Here is a 9,678-nt window from a genome sequence, read left to right as displayed (position 1 = left end):
TTTCTGACGCTCATATCATTGTTTTCTTTGTACCCATCTGAGATACAACACCTTAAATTGTTCAAAAGTAATGTATAGTATATGAACTGTACTTTAAAGTTGGGCACATGAGAAGTTTCCTGGGTGACGGTATCAGCAGTATTTGAAGGCCAAGCAGCTGGCTGTCCTAGATGATGACCCTGGGCACCACTCCACACACACAAGGGCCAGGTCTAATGCTATGTGTCTCTTGCATTCTATCTGACACATATTTCATGTTACATCAGAGTATGTGTTGAGGGTAAGACTAAAAGGACCTTCTTGACCAGCATCCCGTTGACAGCCTGACTTGGTGAAAACCAAAAACTCACCCTAACCTAAACCACATTTTAACCAATTTGTAAATTCAACCCCAGTTTGATGGTTGCGCATGTCCCATTATTTTTTCAGTGATATCAAGCGCACTAGAAGAGTTGACTGTGCTGGGGAGATGTAGGGAGGGGGGGGTGTTGCAAAGTAGGTGGGTTGGGTATGAGGCCCCCATTAGCGCTCCATGTAGACTGTTGGAGCCAAGATTTGGAACCTTGAGCTTGAAAGAATGTTCTTCCTCAAGCAAGAATCCCATCTTATCAGCCTCCAAGGCCTTTTGGCAGACATGGCCAGGGCATGTGCAGGGGCAGAAATTAGTAAATTAATTAATATTTCAGACACACCCCCTAGCCCCAGCACCTGCATTTGCAATAATGGGCCATTCTAAGTTCTAAGATAAGATCTTCTCATGTAAATGCTGTTTAAGACTGTTTTTTACACTTTGGTGCACACACTGTTTGGATTAAACTAGACTTCAATGAAACAGAGTAAAGCAAGGACAAACACTCTTGTTATACTTCCTAACCGCTGGCTCCTCCTCTAACCTCTATGAGACAAATCCAACACACTTCCTTACCCATCAATCAATGGTTGATGTTGAGTGAGATTGTTGGGATGACCCAAGTCTTAACCCTAACCAAAGAGGGTGCAACCCTCCCATTCAAGGGGGTGACATCAGAGCCGGGCCGTCCCAAGGATCCCAGTTTGCATCAATCTAAGAAAAAACTAAAAGTACTCAGCACAGCACCTGATGTATGCCTATTCTCTGGAATAGTTTGGCTCCCTCTGTTGGCACAATATTGTAGTGACTCCACTTAAGTACAACCATCTCCACTGAACCCTATGAGTAATTGACACTCTTTAGGAGTAGAGCAGTATAGATTTTTAAATGTAATTTCTCTAAATATATAATGTCTTCAAAAAAAGGCAGGTGCAATAATAACAGTTGTTCATCATGACTAAGGATAATTTTCCAGCAGTCTCTCACGCACAAAACCAACTCAAAAAAATCTGAGGGAGTCTGTTATAACTAAAAAAGTTTAAAAGCCTTTATTTTTGCATGGCAAAAAAATAAATAAAGTCGCACTGAGTCTGACTGCATTGGCATTTTATGTTTGAGTGCATGAAACTTCTTAAAGAAAGCTATCAATGTGGCATCAACACTTACAAACACACAAAAACAACAGGCAACAAAAGCAAGATGTGGCTGCAAGATATGCTCTGGATAAAGACACGGCCGTTTTATAGAATTCAGGGTTTTTTCGGCTCGGGTCAGTGGTGATGTCGGGCCCCGGTCGAGCTTGAATTTTCTGGCATTTTTTAAGCTCTAGAGCAGTATGCTTTAAATGTAATTTCTTCAGCAAGTCCAACTATTGTTCTTGCTCATGCTTATTAACAGATGGGCATGCTTCAAGCAAGTCCAAATCTTGAATTTCTTCCTACTTATTATTAGTGGGCTTGCTACAGCAAGTCCAACTAGAAAAATAAATAAAGAAGAAACCTTTTGGGCTTGCAAAGTGTTATTTTCGTAGTGGAAAAGGTTTAAAGATGTTTCGATAGATTTGCTGGGTAGTTGAAAGAGAGATAGTCTTGTTATGGTAGCGGATAAAGTTAGAGATTCTTTGTTTGCTTGGTTGGATGGATAGAATGTTAGATTGATAAATATATAGATAGGATGAGCATTGGGTAGTTCAATGGAGTGGGTTGAGTGGTAGAATTGATCGGCTAACCAGATGAGAGTTTTTGGACTTTGAAAAAGCTTAATAGTTTGAAAGGGTTAATAGGTATCAGAAAGCTTTTATCAGGGTTGATGGATGATTTTCTGGGTTGGTTGATTGGATGGAGGATTGGATAGATGAAAGAGAGGATGGATGGATGAGAGAGGGGAGGTATAGAAAGATAAAAACAATTAAGAGGTTAATCAGTATAGGTTATACTGAGTGAAGCAGTTGTGGTGAAAGGATGATGGCCAGGTTGTTGAAAGGTTAGATAGATAGGATGGCTCCAATAGCTCATGGAGTGGGAAGAAAGTTGGTTGGTTAACTGCATGAGGGTTATTGGAGTTAGTTAATAGTTTAGAAAATGTAATAGGTATCAGAAAGCTTTTATCAGGGTTGACGATGATGTTATGGGTAGTTGAAAGAAAGTGAGATAGGTTGGTTAGGTTGATTGATTGGATGGATGAATGGATAGATTATTAATTCACAATAATCAAAACTCGCTTAAGCTCTGAATTTACTCCACAGTGATCAAATAAACGGGCACCACTGGAAAAGGCGACAAGCTGCCACTGACAGTAGCCTATATTACGCAATCTCACACAATCAGTGCCCTGCCTCCGAAGCACCCGATGTAAACTAACTAACTATTTGTATTCATATACTGTATTTAATAATAAGTCTATGATTTCAACTTGAGGATTCAGTTTACCATGACACATTTTCCTGTTCTTAACATTTGGTTTTGACCATGCATGCATTTCCTTTAACGCCCAGCAATATTGCCAATGATGACCAGCTGGGGGCGTCAAACTCAGTAATGATGGGCAATTTCACCTTCCTTTTATAAAGGTTGGTTTCATAAAACCATTTTACTTGTTAGCCAACTACTGAACCCTCAACGTACATACCGGTAAACTCTTTACATACTGTGGATTTTTACATAAATATGGTTTTCCTGAAACTCCGAAAGAGTTTGCTCTTGTATTTCATGCGATCCCTAGCAAGTTACTACTTCAATCTTCAATCAAAGGGAAATCATGAAGTTGTCGTTACCTCTGGTTAACCCCGATTTCATCAAATTTGACCCTGCTATCTCCTTCAATGCCCACATTAGTCACATCAGTAAAAGGTACATTTTTCACCTGAAGAACATCTCCCGCCTAAGACCTCTCTTGACAATTCTGAAGTGGAAAAGCTTATCCAAGCTTTCCTTTTCTCCAGAATTGATTATGGGAATGCAGTATTTAGGAGACTGGCTGCAAATTCATTTAATAAATTGCAGCTCATTCAGAACAGAGCTGCAAGGATTGCAACACAAACCAAAATGTCTGCCCACATCACCCCCATCCTTGCTCATCTCCATTGGCTACCTGTTCCTCAACAAATTGATTTAGAAATTCTCCTCCATGTCTACAAAGCCCTAAATGGCAACTGACATGCCTACCTGTCGGATCTACTGTCCCACTGTGAACCTCAACGCACCCTACGGTCAAGCCACATCAAACTGCTTCATACACCCAGAACCAGACTCCGAACAATGGGGTACCGTGCCTTTTGCTCCCACGCACCACGCCTTTGGAACTCTCTTCTTGACAATCTAAGGGACAATCTAAGGGCTGTTCAAACTGTTGGGGTTTTAAAAGCAGGCCTTAAGATGCATCTTTATCGGCTGGCCTACCCTTCCTCCGAGACATTGATTGCTGCTTATGATATGGTTATATATACACTTGTTTTGTGGTTATATCTATATCTTGTTCTGTATATATATATATATATAGATAGATAGATATATATATATATATATAGATAGATAGATACATTTTATTTGATGCAGTTTGAGATTATTCTTGTGTAATGAAAAGCGATTTATAAATGTAATACATTATTATTATTAGTAGTAGTATTTTTATTATTATTATTATTATTGTGGGTAGCCTACTATGTGGGTCAGGGCGTTGAGTCTGCGGTAATCCACATAGAACCTCCAACTTCCACCCTTCTTCTTGACCAGAACCACTGGTGCAGCCCAGGGACTCAAGCTGTCTTTGCTGACCTCTACCATACCTGCCAATAGTCTTTGATCTGAGCTCTGCATTCAGGCTGGGCAGGATCGGCTGGTAGGGTGGGCAGTACCTGTGGGAATATGGTATAGGACTGCGTCACTCTTACCAAAATCCTCCTTATGGGCAGAGAACACACTGGACCAGTGGGCTAGGAGGGCGTTTAGCCTTTACTGCTGCGTTGGCTCCAAACCCTCTACTGGTGGGATATCTACTCGGGAGAGTCCATCAGGCTGCAACTAGACTGTCTGCACATCCACCTCAACTTCATCTGGTGTCTAGGCATTCAGGACCAGGTCACGCTCCCCAGGGACCTGCTCCAAGGGGGTCACTGTGACCAGTGGGCGTCGCCTTGGGTGCTCAAGGGGATGGGGGTTTAAGATGAGCAGTCGCAGAGGTAGCCTTCCTCCCTGTACTCTCACAATGGTGTGAGCAACCTGCCACTCAGTCCCCTTACCTGGATCCTCCAACAGGGCATAATAGTCTTTGCCGGAGCTCCCTCAACAACAAGCCCACAGCAACTTCTCATTGCTCACTCTTGGTTAGGCGTGCAGTACCGGGTTCCCCCTCAGGCTCATTGGTCTGCACGACTCTCCTGCACACAGCAAAAGCCTTCTGCCACTCCTTCCTGGCAGCCGCCCCCACAGTAGCACTCTGGGTGACGCCTTGGGACAGTTCCTTCCAACATTGGGCTATAACATTCATCCCTAGGACCCCTTGGTCCGCCCCCAGACAGTCATCCTTGACTACCACTACCCCCTTCCCTGGGACTTGTACCCCTCCCACAACAAAGTGGGAGTCCACGACAGCATAGCCAACATAGGGGATGTTTTGGCCGTTGGCTGCCTTCAATATGAGCCAGCTGAGTTAGAGTCTTGCATGGGCAGGTGGCCTAGCCACTTTTGGAAGAAACTGAACAGACTGAACATTGTTACTTGTGACCCCGTATCTAACATACATGGTATCTTTACCCCACTTACCTCCACATCTATATGAGGGCAGTTTCCCACAACAGCAGACTTCTTCTTGGTGCTGAATGAGTCACTTGTTACCTGACCTCCCTTACCAAGACCTCCCTTACCTGACCTCCCTTACTTATCTGTATTATCTCCTGCCATAATACAGCACGTTCTCCATCTATTGCTTCAAGTCTGCAGTGGTCAAGCGGTTCCTGGAACGCACCCGGTCTGGAACACTACTTCGCGACGTCTTAGCCCCACTTCCAGAACTGAAGGGGACAGATAGACAGCAGACCTCCTGCTGAAACTACTGCAACGCACTCTTGGCCGGGCTCCCCGCCTCTGCAGCTCATCCAGAACGCTGCCGCCGGTCTGGTTTTAATCACAAATTCTCCCATGTCACCCCCCTCCTTCGCACCCTTCACTGGCTCCCGGTAACAGCTCGCATCAGATTCAAGACCCTGGTGCTCGCCTACCGGGCGGCAAAGGGAACAGCCCGTCCCTACTTGCAAGCAATGGTCAGCCCCCAAACCCCTGCCGGATCACACCGCTCTTCCACCTCGGCTGGCCGCCTCTACAAGGATGCAGCATCCGCACTACTTAAAGGGAGAAGTGTAGGGGAAAACACACCGGAAGTATCACATCCCTTAGTGGAGCTAAAATATCCCAGATACGCGATGTACCAATGTCTCTCTCAGTCCTCTACTCTCAGATTCCGCAAATCCACTCGTCACCAGCGCGGCCGCTTCCTCATTTACTTTCCCCGGTAGCCTCCTCGTACCACAGACAGCGGTTCAGCGTGAGCACGGCAAACACACAGACAGACAAACAAGGAAAAATAGGCAATCCGACGTAGATAGATCTCCCCGTCCAACTGCATGAGAGAGAACAACACACAACACAGGGATTTTATGGGAAACAACAGCCAATCCCCAGCTACCTGTCTGATTAGCAACTCACTGCTGGTGCGTCTAATCGCCCCGCCACCCACTCAATCTATCCATTCTATCAATCTGCCTCGCCCCGTGACACTACCCTCTGACCATCTTTTATTCATTGGTCCATCCTACTATCTCCCTTTCTATCAACTTCAGTTGCTTACATTTATATATTTTTAAACTCATTATATTTTTTAATCTATACAAATTTGAAAGTGTAACAACTGCTGAGGTGAGAAACCCTGGGTCCACCCAGAGACTGTGCCCTATCACTGTCGCTTCCTCACAACATCATCATGGCAATCAACATGTGCATCCTGCCTGTCCTGCCTTTCTCAGACAACTGAGAAATAGATGCACCTCATCAATTAAGAAAGCTAAATCAAGCTACTTCCTAAGTGCTATCTCGGATTCTGCTGGTGATCCTACAACATTTTGGAAAACAATTAACGCCCTTGTCAGACTCTGGCCTCATTACAGAGAAAATTCACAAGTAATGCCTTTAATCAGCATTTTATCTCTGCAAGCTTTTTATTTGAGAGAAATGGTGGTTTGGCTGACCCTGATCAGATGGTCGACTACACTCTCATCTCCCAGCCCCTAGTTCTCGATGGGAGATCAGTCAACTACTAGCGAATCTTTGTTTTCAATTAAACAATTTTCTACTTGTGATATACAAGATGCCCAGTTTAAAATTGACGTAAAAAAAGGGCTGATCTGCTTGATCCAGGCCTATTGCAGCTTTTGGAGTCATTGACACATATTTTTAATCTGACTGTTATCTCAGGTGCTATCCCCAAGGTTTGAAAGGCAGCCCATGTGCTCCCGCTCCATAAAAGTGGTGACTCCTCTGACCTAGATAACTACCACCCAATATCCAAGCTATCTTGCCTTTCCTATATATTAGAGTCCCTGGTCAACTCCCAGCTAAGAACAATTTGATCTTCCCATTGTATTCTAAATGTGCACCAATCTGGCTTTAGACCTGGTCATTGCACAGTCTCAGCTTTTATACTCGTCTCAGACGATGTGTTAAATTGCCTAGATCAGAAAAAAACATTGTGCTGCCTTATTTATAGATCTCTCCAAAGCATTCAAAACGGTCGACCATTACCTACTCATTCAGAGGTTGTCTGAAATAGGCCTGGATCAGGTTTCATGTAGATGGTTTGAAAATTATTTAACGGACAGAACAGTGTGTCATAACCGATGGTCAGGTTTTCTGGACATAACAAAGGGTGTTCCACAAGGAAAATTCTTGGTCCGGTTCTTTTTAATATTTACATCAACAATATTGGATTATCTGTAAATAATTGTAATCTAGAATCACCAAACACTTTATTAGGAACACCTGTACACCTTCTCATGGTGGAGGTGGTGTAATGGTGTGGGGAACGTTTTCTTGGCACACTTTGGGCCCGTTAATACCAATCAATCATCACTTGAATTCCACAGCCTATTTGAGTATTGTTGCTGACCATGTGCATCCCTTCATGGCCACAATTTACCCATCTTCTAATGGCTACTTCCAGCATGATAATGCACCATGTCACAAAGCAAAAGTCGTCTCAAACTGGTTTCATGAACATGACAATGAGTTCAGTATTCTTCGGAGGCCTTCCCAGTCACCGGATATGAATCCAATAGAACACCTTTGGGATGTGGTAGAACGGGAGATTCACAGCTTGAAAGTGCACCTGAAAAATCTGCAGGAATTGCGTGATGCAATCATGTCATCATGGACCAGAATCTCAAAGGGATTTTTCCAACATGGACTGTTGAGGCTGTTTTCAGAGCAAAGGGAGACCCTACCCAGTATTAGTATAGTGTTTCTAATAAAGTGCTCAGTGAGTGTATATACCGATGACAGTGCTGTATATGCTATTGCCCCCCACAACTGACCAGGCTCTTTCTGGGCTACAGTCCCAGATTACCTAACCTCATTACTGAAATTCAAGAACATCACCTTACATTACCTAACTCGTTCTCAGAGCTGGTTAACTCTTGAGGTTCCTCTAGTCTCCACCGAATTGGATAAATTCGCTTTTAGTTGTGGTGCACCTCACTGCTGGAAGTCAGATTCAGAATCCAGTTCAAGATTTTCCTCACCACCTACAAGGACCTCAACAACATGGCACCCCCCCTACTTCCTCCATCAAGACACCCCCATCCGCAGCCTCCGGTCAACTGATGGCAACCTCCTTGTCCCCATCACCAGGACTAAACACTGAACCTGGGGGGACCGGGCCTTCTCCACTGCAGCCCCTACTCGTTGGAACACTCTACCAAAGCACATTAAGAAGTCCACCGCAATCTCCTCCTTCAAACATTCCCTCAAAACCCATCTTTTTAAACTTGCTTTTAATGTCAAGTAAGCTACTTTTCCTTAGTACCTGACTGTTTTTTTTGCTGTGTGTGCTTTTTGTTTTTATTGCTTTATTTATTTGTTTATTGTCTTCTCCATGGATGTAAAGTCTCTGAGTACTAAGTAATACGTAAAAGCGATATATACAACAAATGTAGTATTTATTATCTATCTATACTTCTCTCATCTATCTTTCCTTCTATAATCTATCTACAGTACATGATAGAAGGTATATATTATCATCTACTGTGCCCTGCGTAAGTAATGGTGAAGCATTTTTTCTTCTTTTGGCTCTACAGTCCAAAAGTTTGGCTTTGAAATCAAACAATCACTATTGTTAAAGTATAGATTCTCCGCTTTTATTTGATGGTATTTGCGTGCATATTGGTTTCACCATTTAGAAATTACAACACTTTGTATACATAGTTCCCATATTTCAGGGCATCAAAAGTAATGATATTAGTCTTCGCAGGGTATCTTCTCTGGTGATGCTCTGCCAGGCCTGTACTACATCTTCTGTTGTTTGTTTTTAGGTCGTTTTTGCCTAAAATCTTTTCATCGGGAAATTAAATGCATGTTCAATTGGATTTAAAACAGAAGATTGACTTGACAATCTAACAATTAAGACAAGTTAGTCAGTTCTTGTGGCAGCTATACATGCCCAAACCATAACAACTCCTTCACCATGTTTCACAGATGAGGTGATATACTGTAAATCATTTTTTTCTCCAAATGTTCCTCTTGCAATCATTTTGGTCTATGATAAGATTAATCTTATCTGTCTACAACACCTTTTTCCAGACCTCTGCAGGATTTTTAGTTTTTTTTTTAGTAAACTGTATCCTGACCATCCTTTTTGAGGATAATTTGTGGTTTGCACCTTGCAGTGAAGCCTCTGTAGTTCGGCTGGTGATGTATTCTGCGGATGGTAGTCTCTGATACATTCACGGCTACCTCCTGGATAGTATTCCTGATCTGTAGGACAGATGTTTTGGGTTTTTTCATAATTATGGTGATCATTCTTCAGTCATCAACTGTAGAAGTCTTCCTTGGCCTACCAGCCAGTTTGCGATTGCTGAGCTCAACAGTACTTTTTTTTTTCTTTTTGCTGTTCCAAACTGTTGATTTTGGCAAGCCTAAGGTTTTGGCTATGTTTCAGTTTTTTCTGATTCTCTCTCTTACACGCACACATGCATACAAGCACACATAATCAATACAAATACCAGATATCAAACTGATGATGTGGCACGTGAGAACAGTACATATGTGATTGTTTGTGAGTCTCTG

This window comes from Argentina silus (assembly GCF_951799395.1).
Source record: "Argentina silus genome assembly, chromosome: X".
NCBI classification, from domain to species: domain Eukaryota; kingdom Metazoa; phylum Chordata; class Actinopteri; order Argentiniformes; family Argentinidae; genus Argentina; species Argentina silus.
This window is presented reverse-complemented; position numbering follows the sequence as displayed.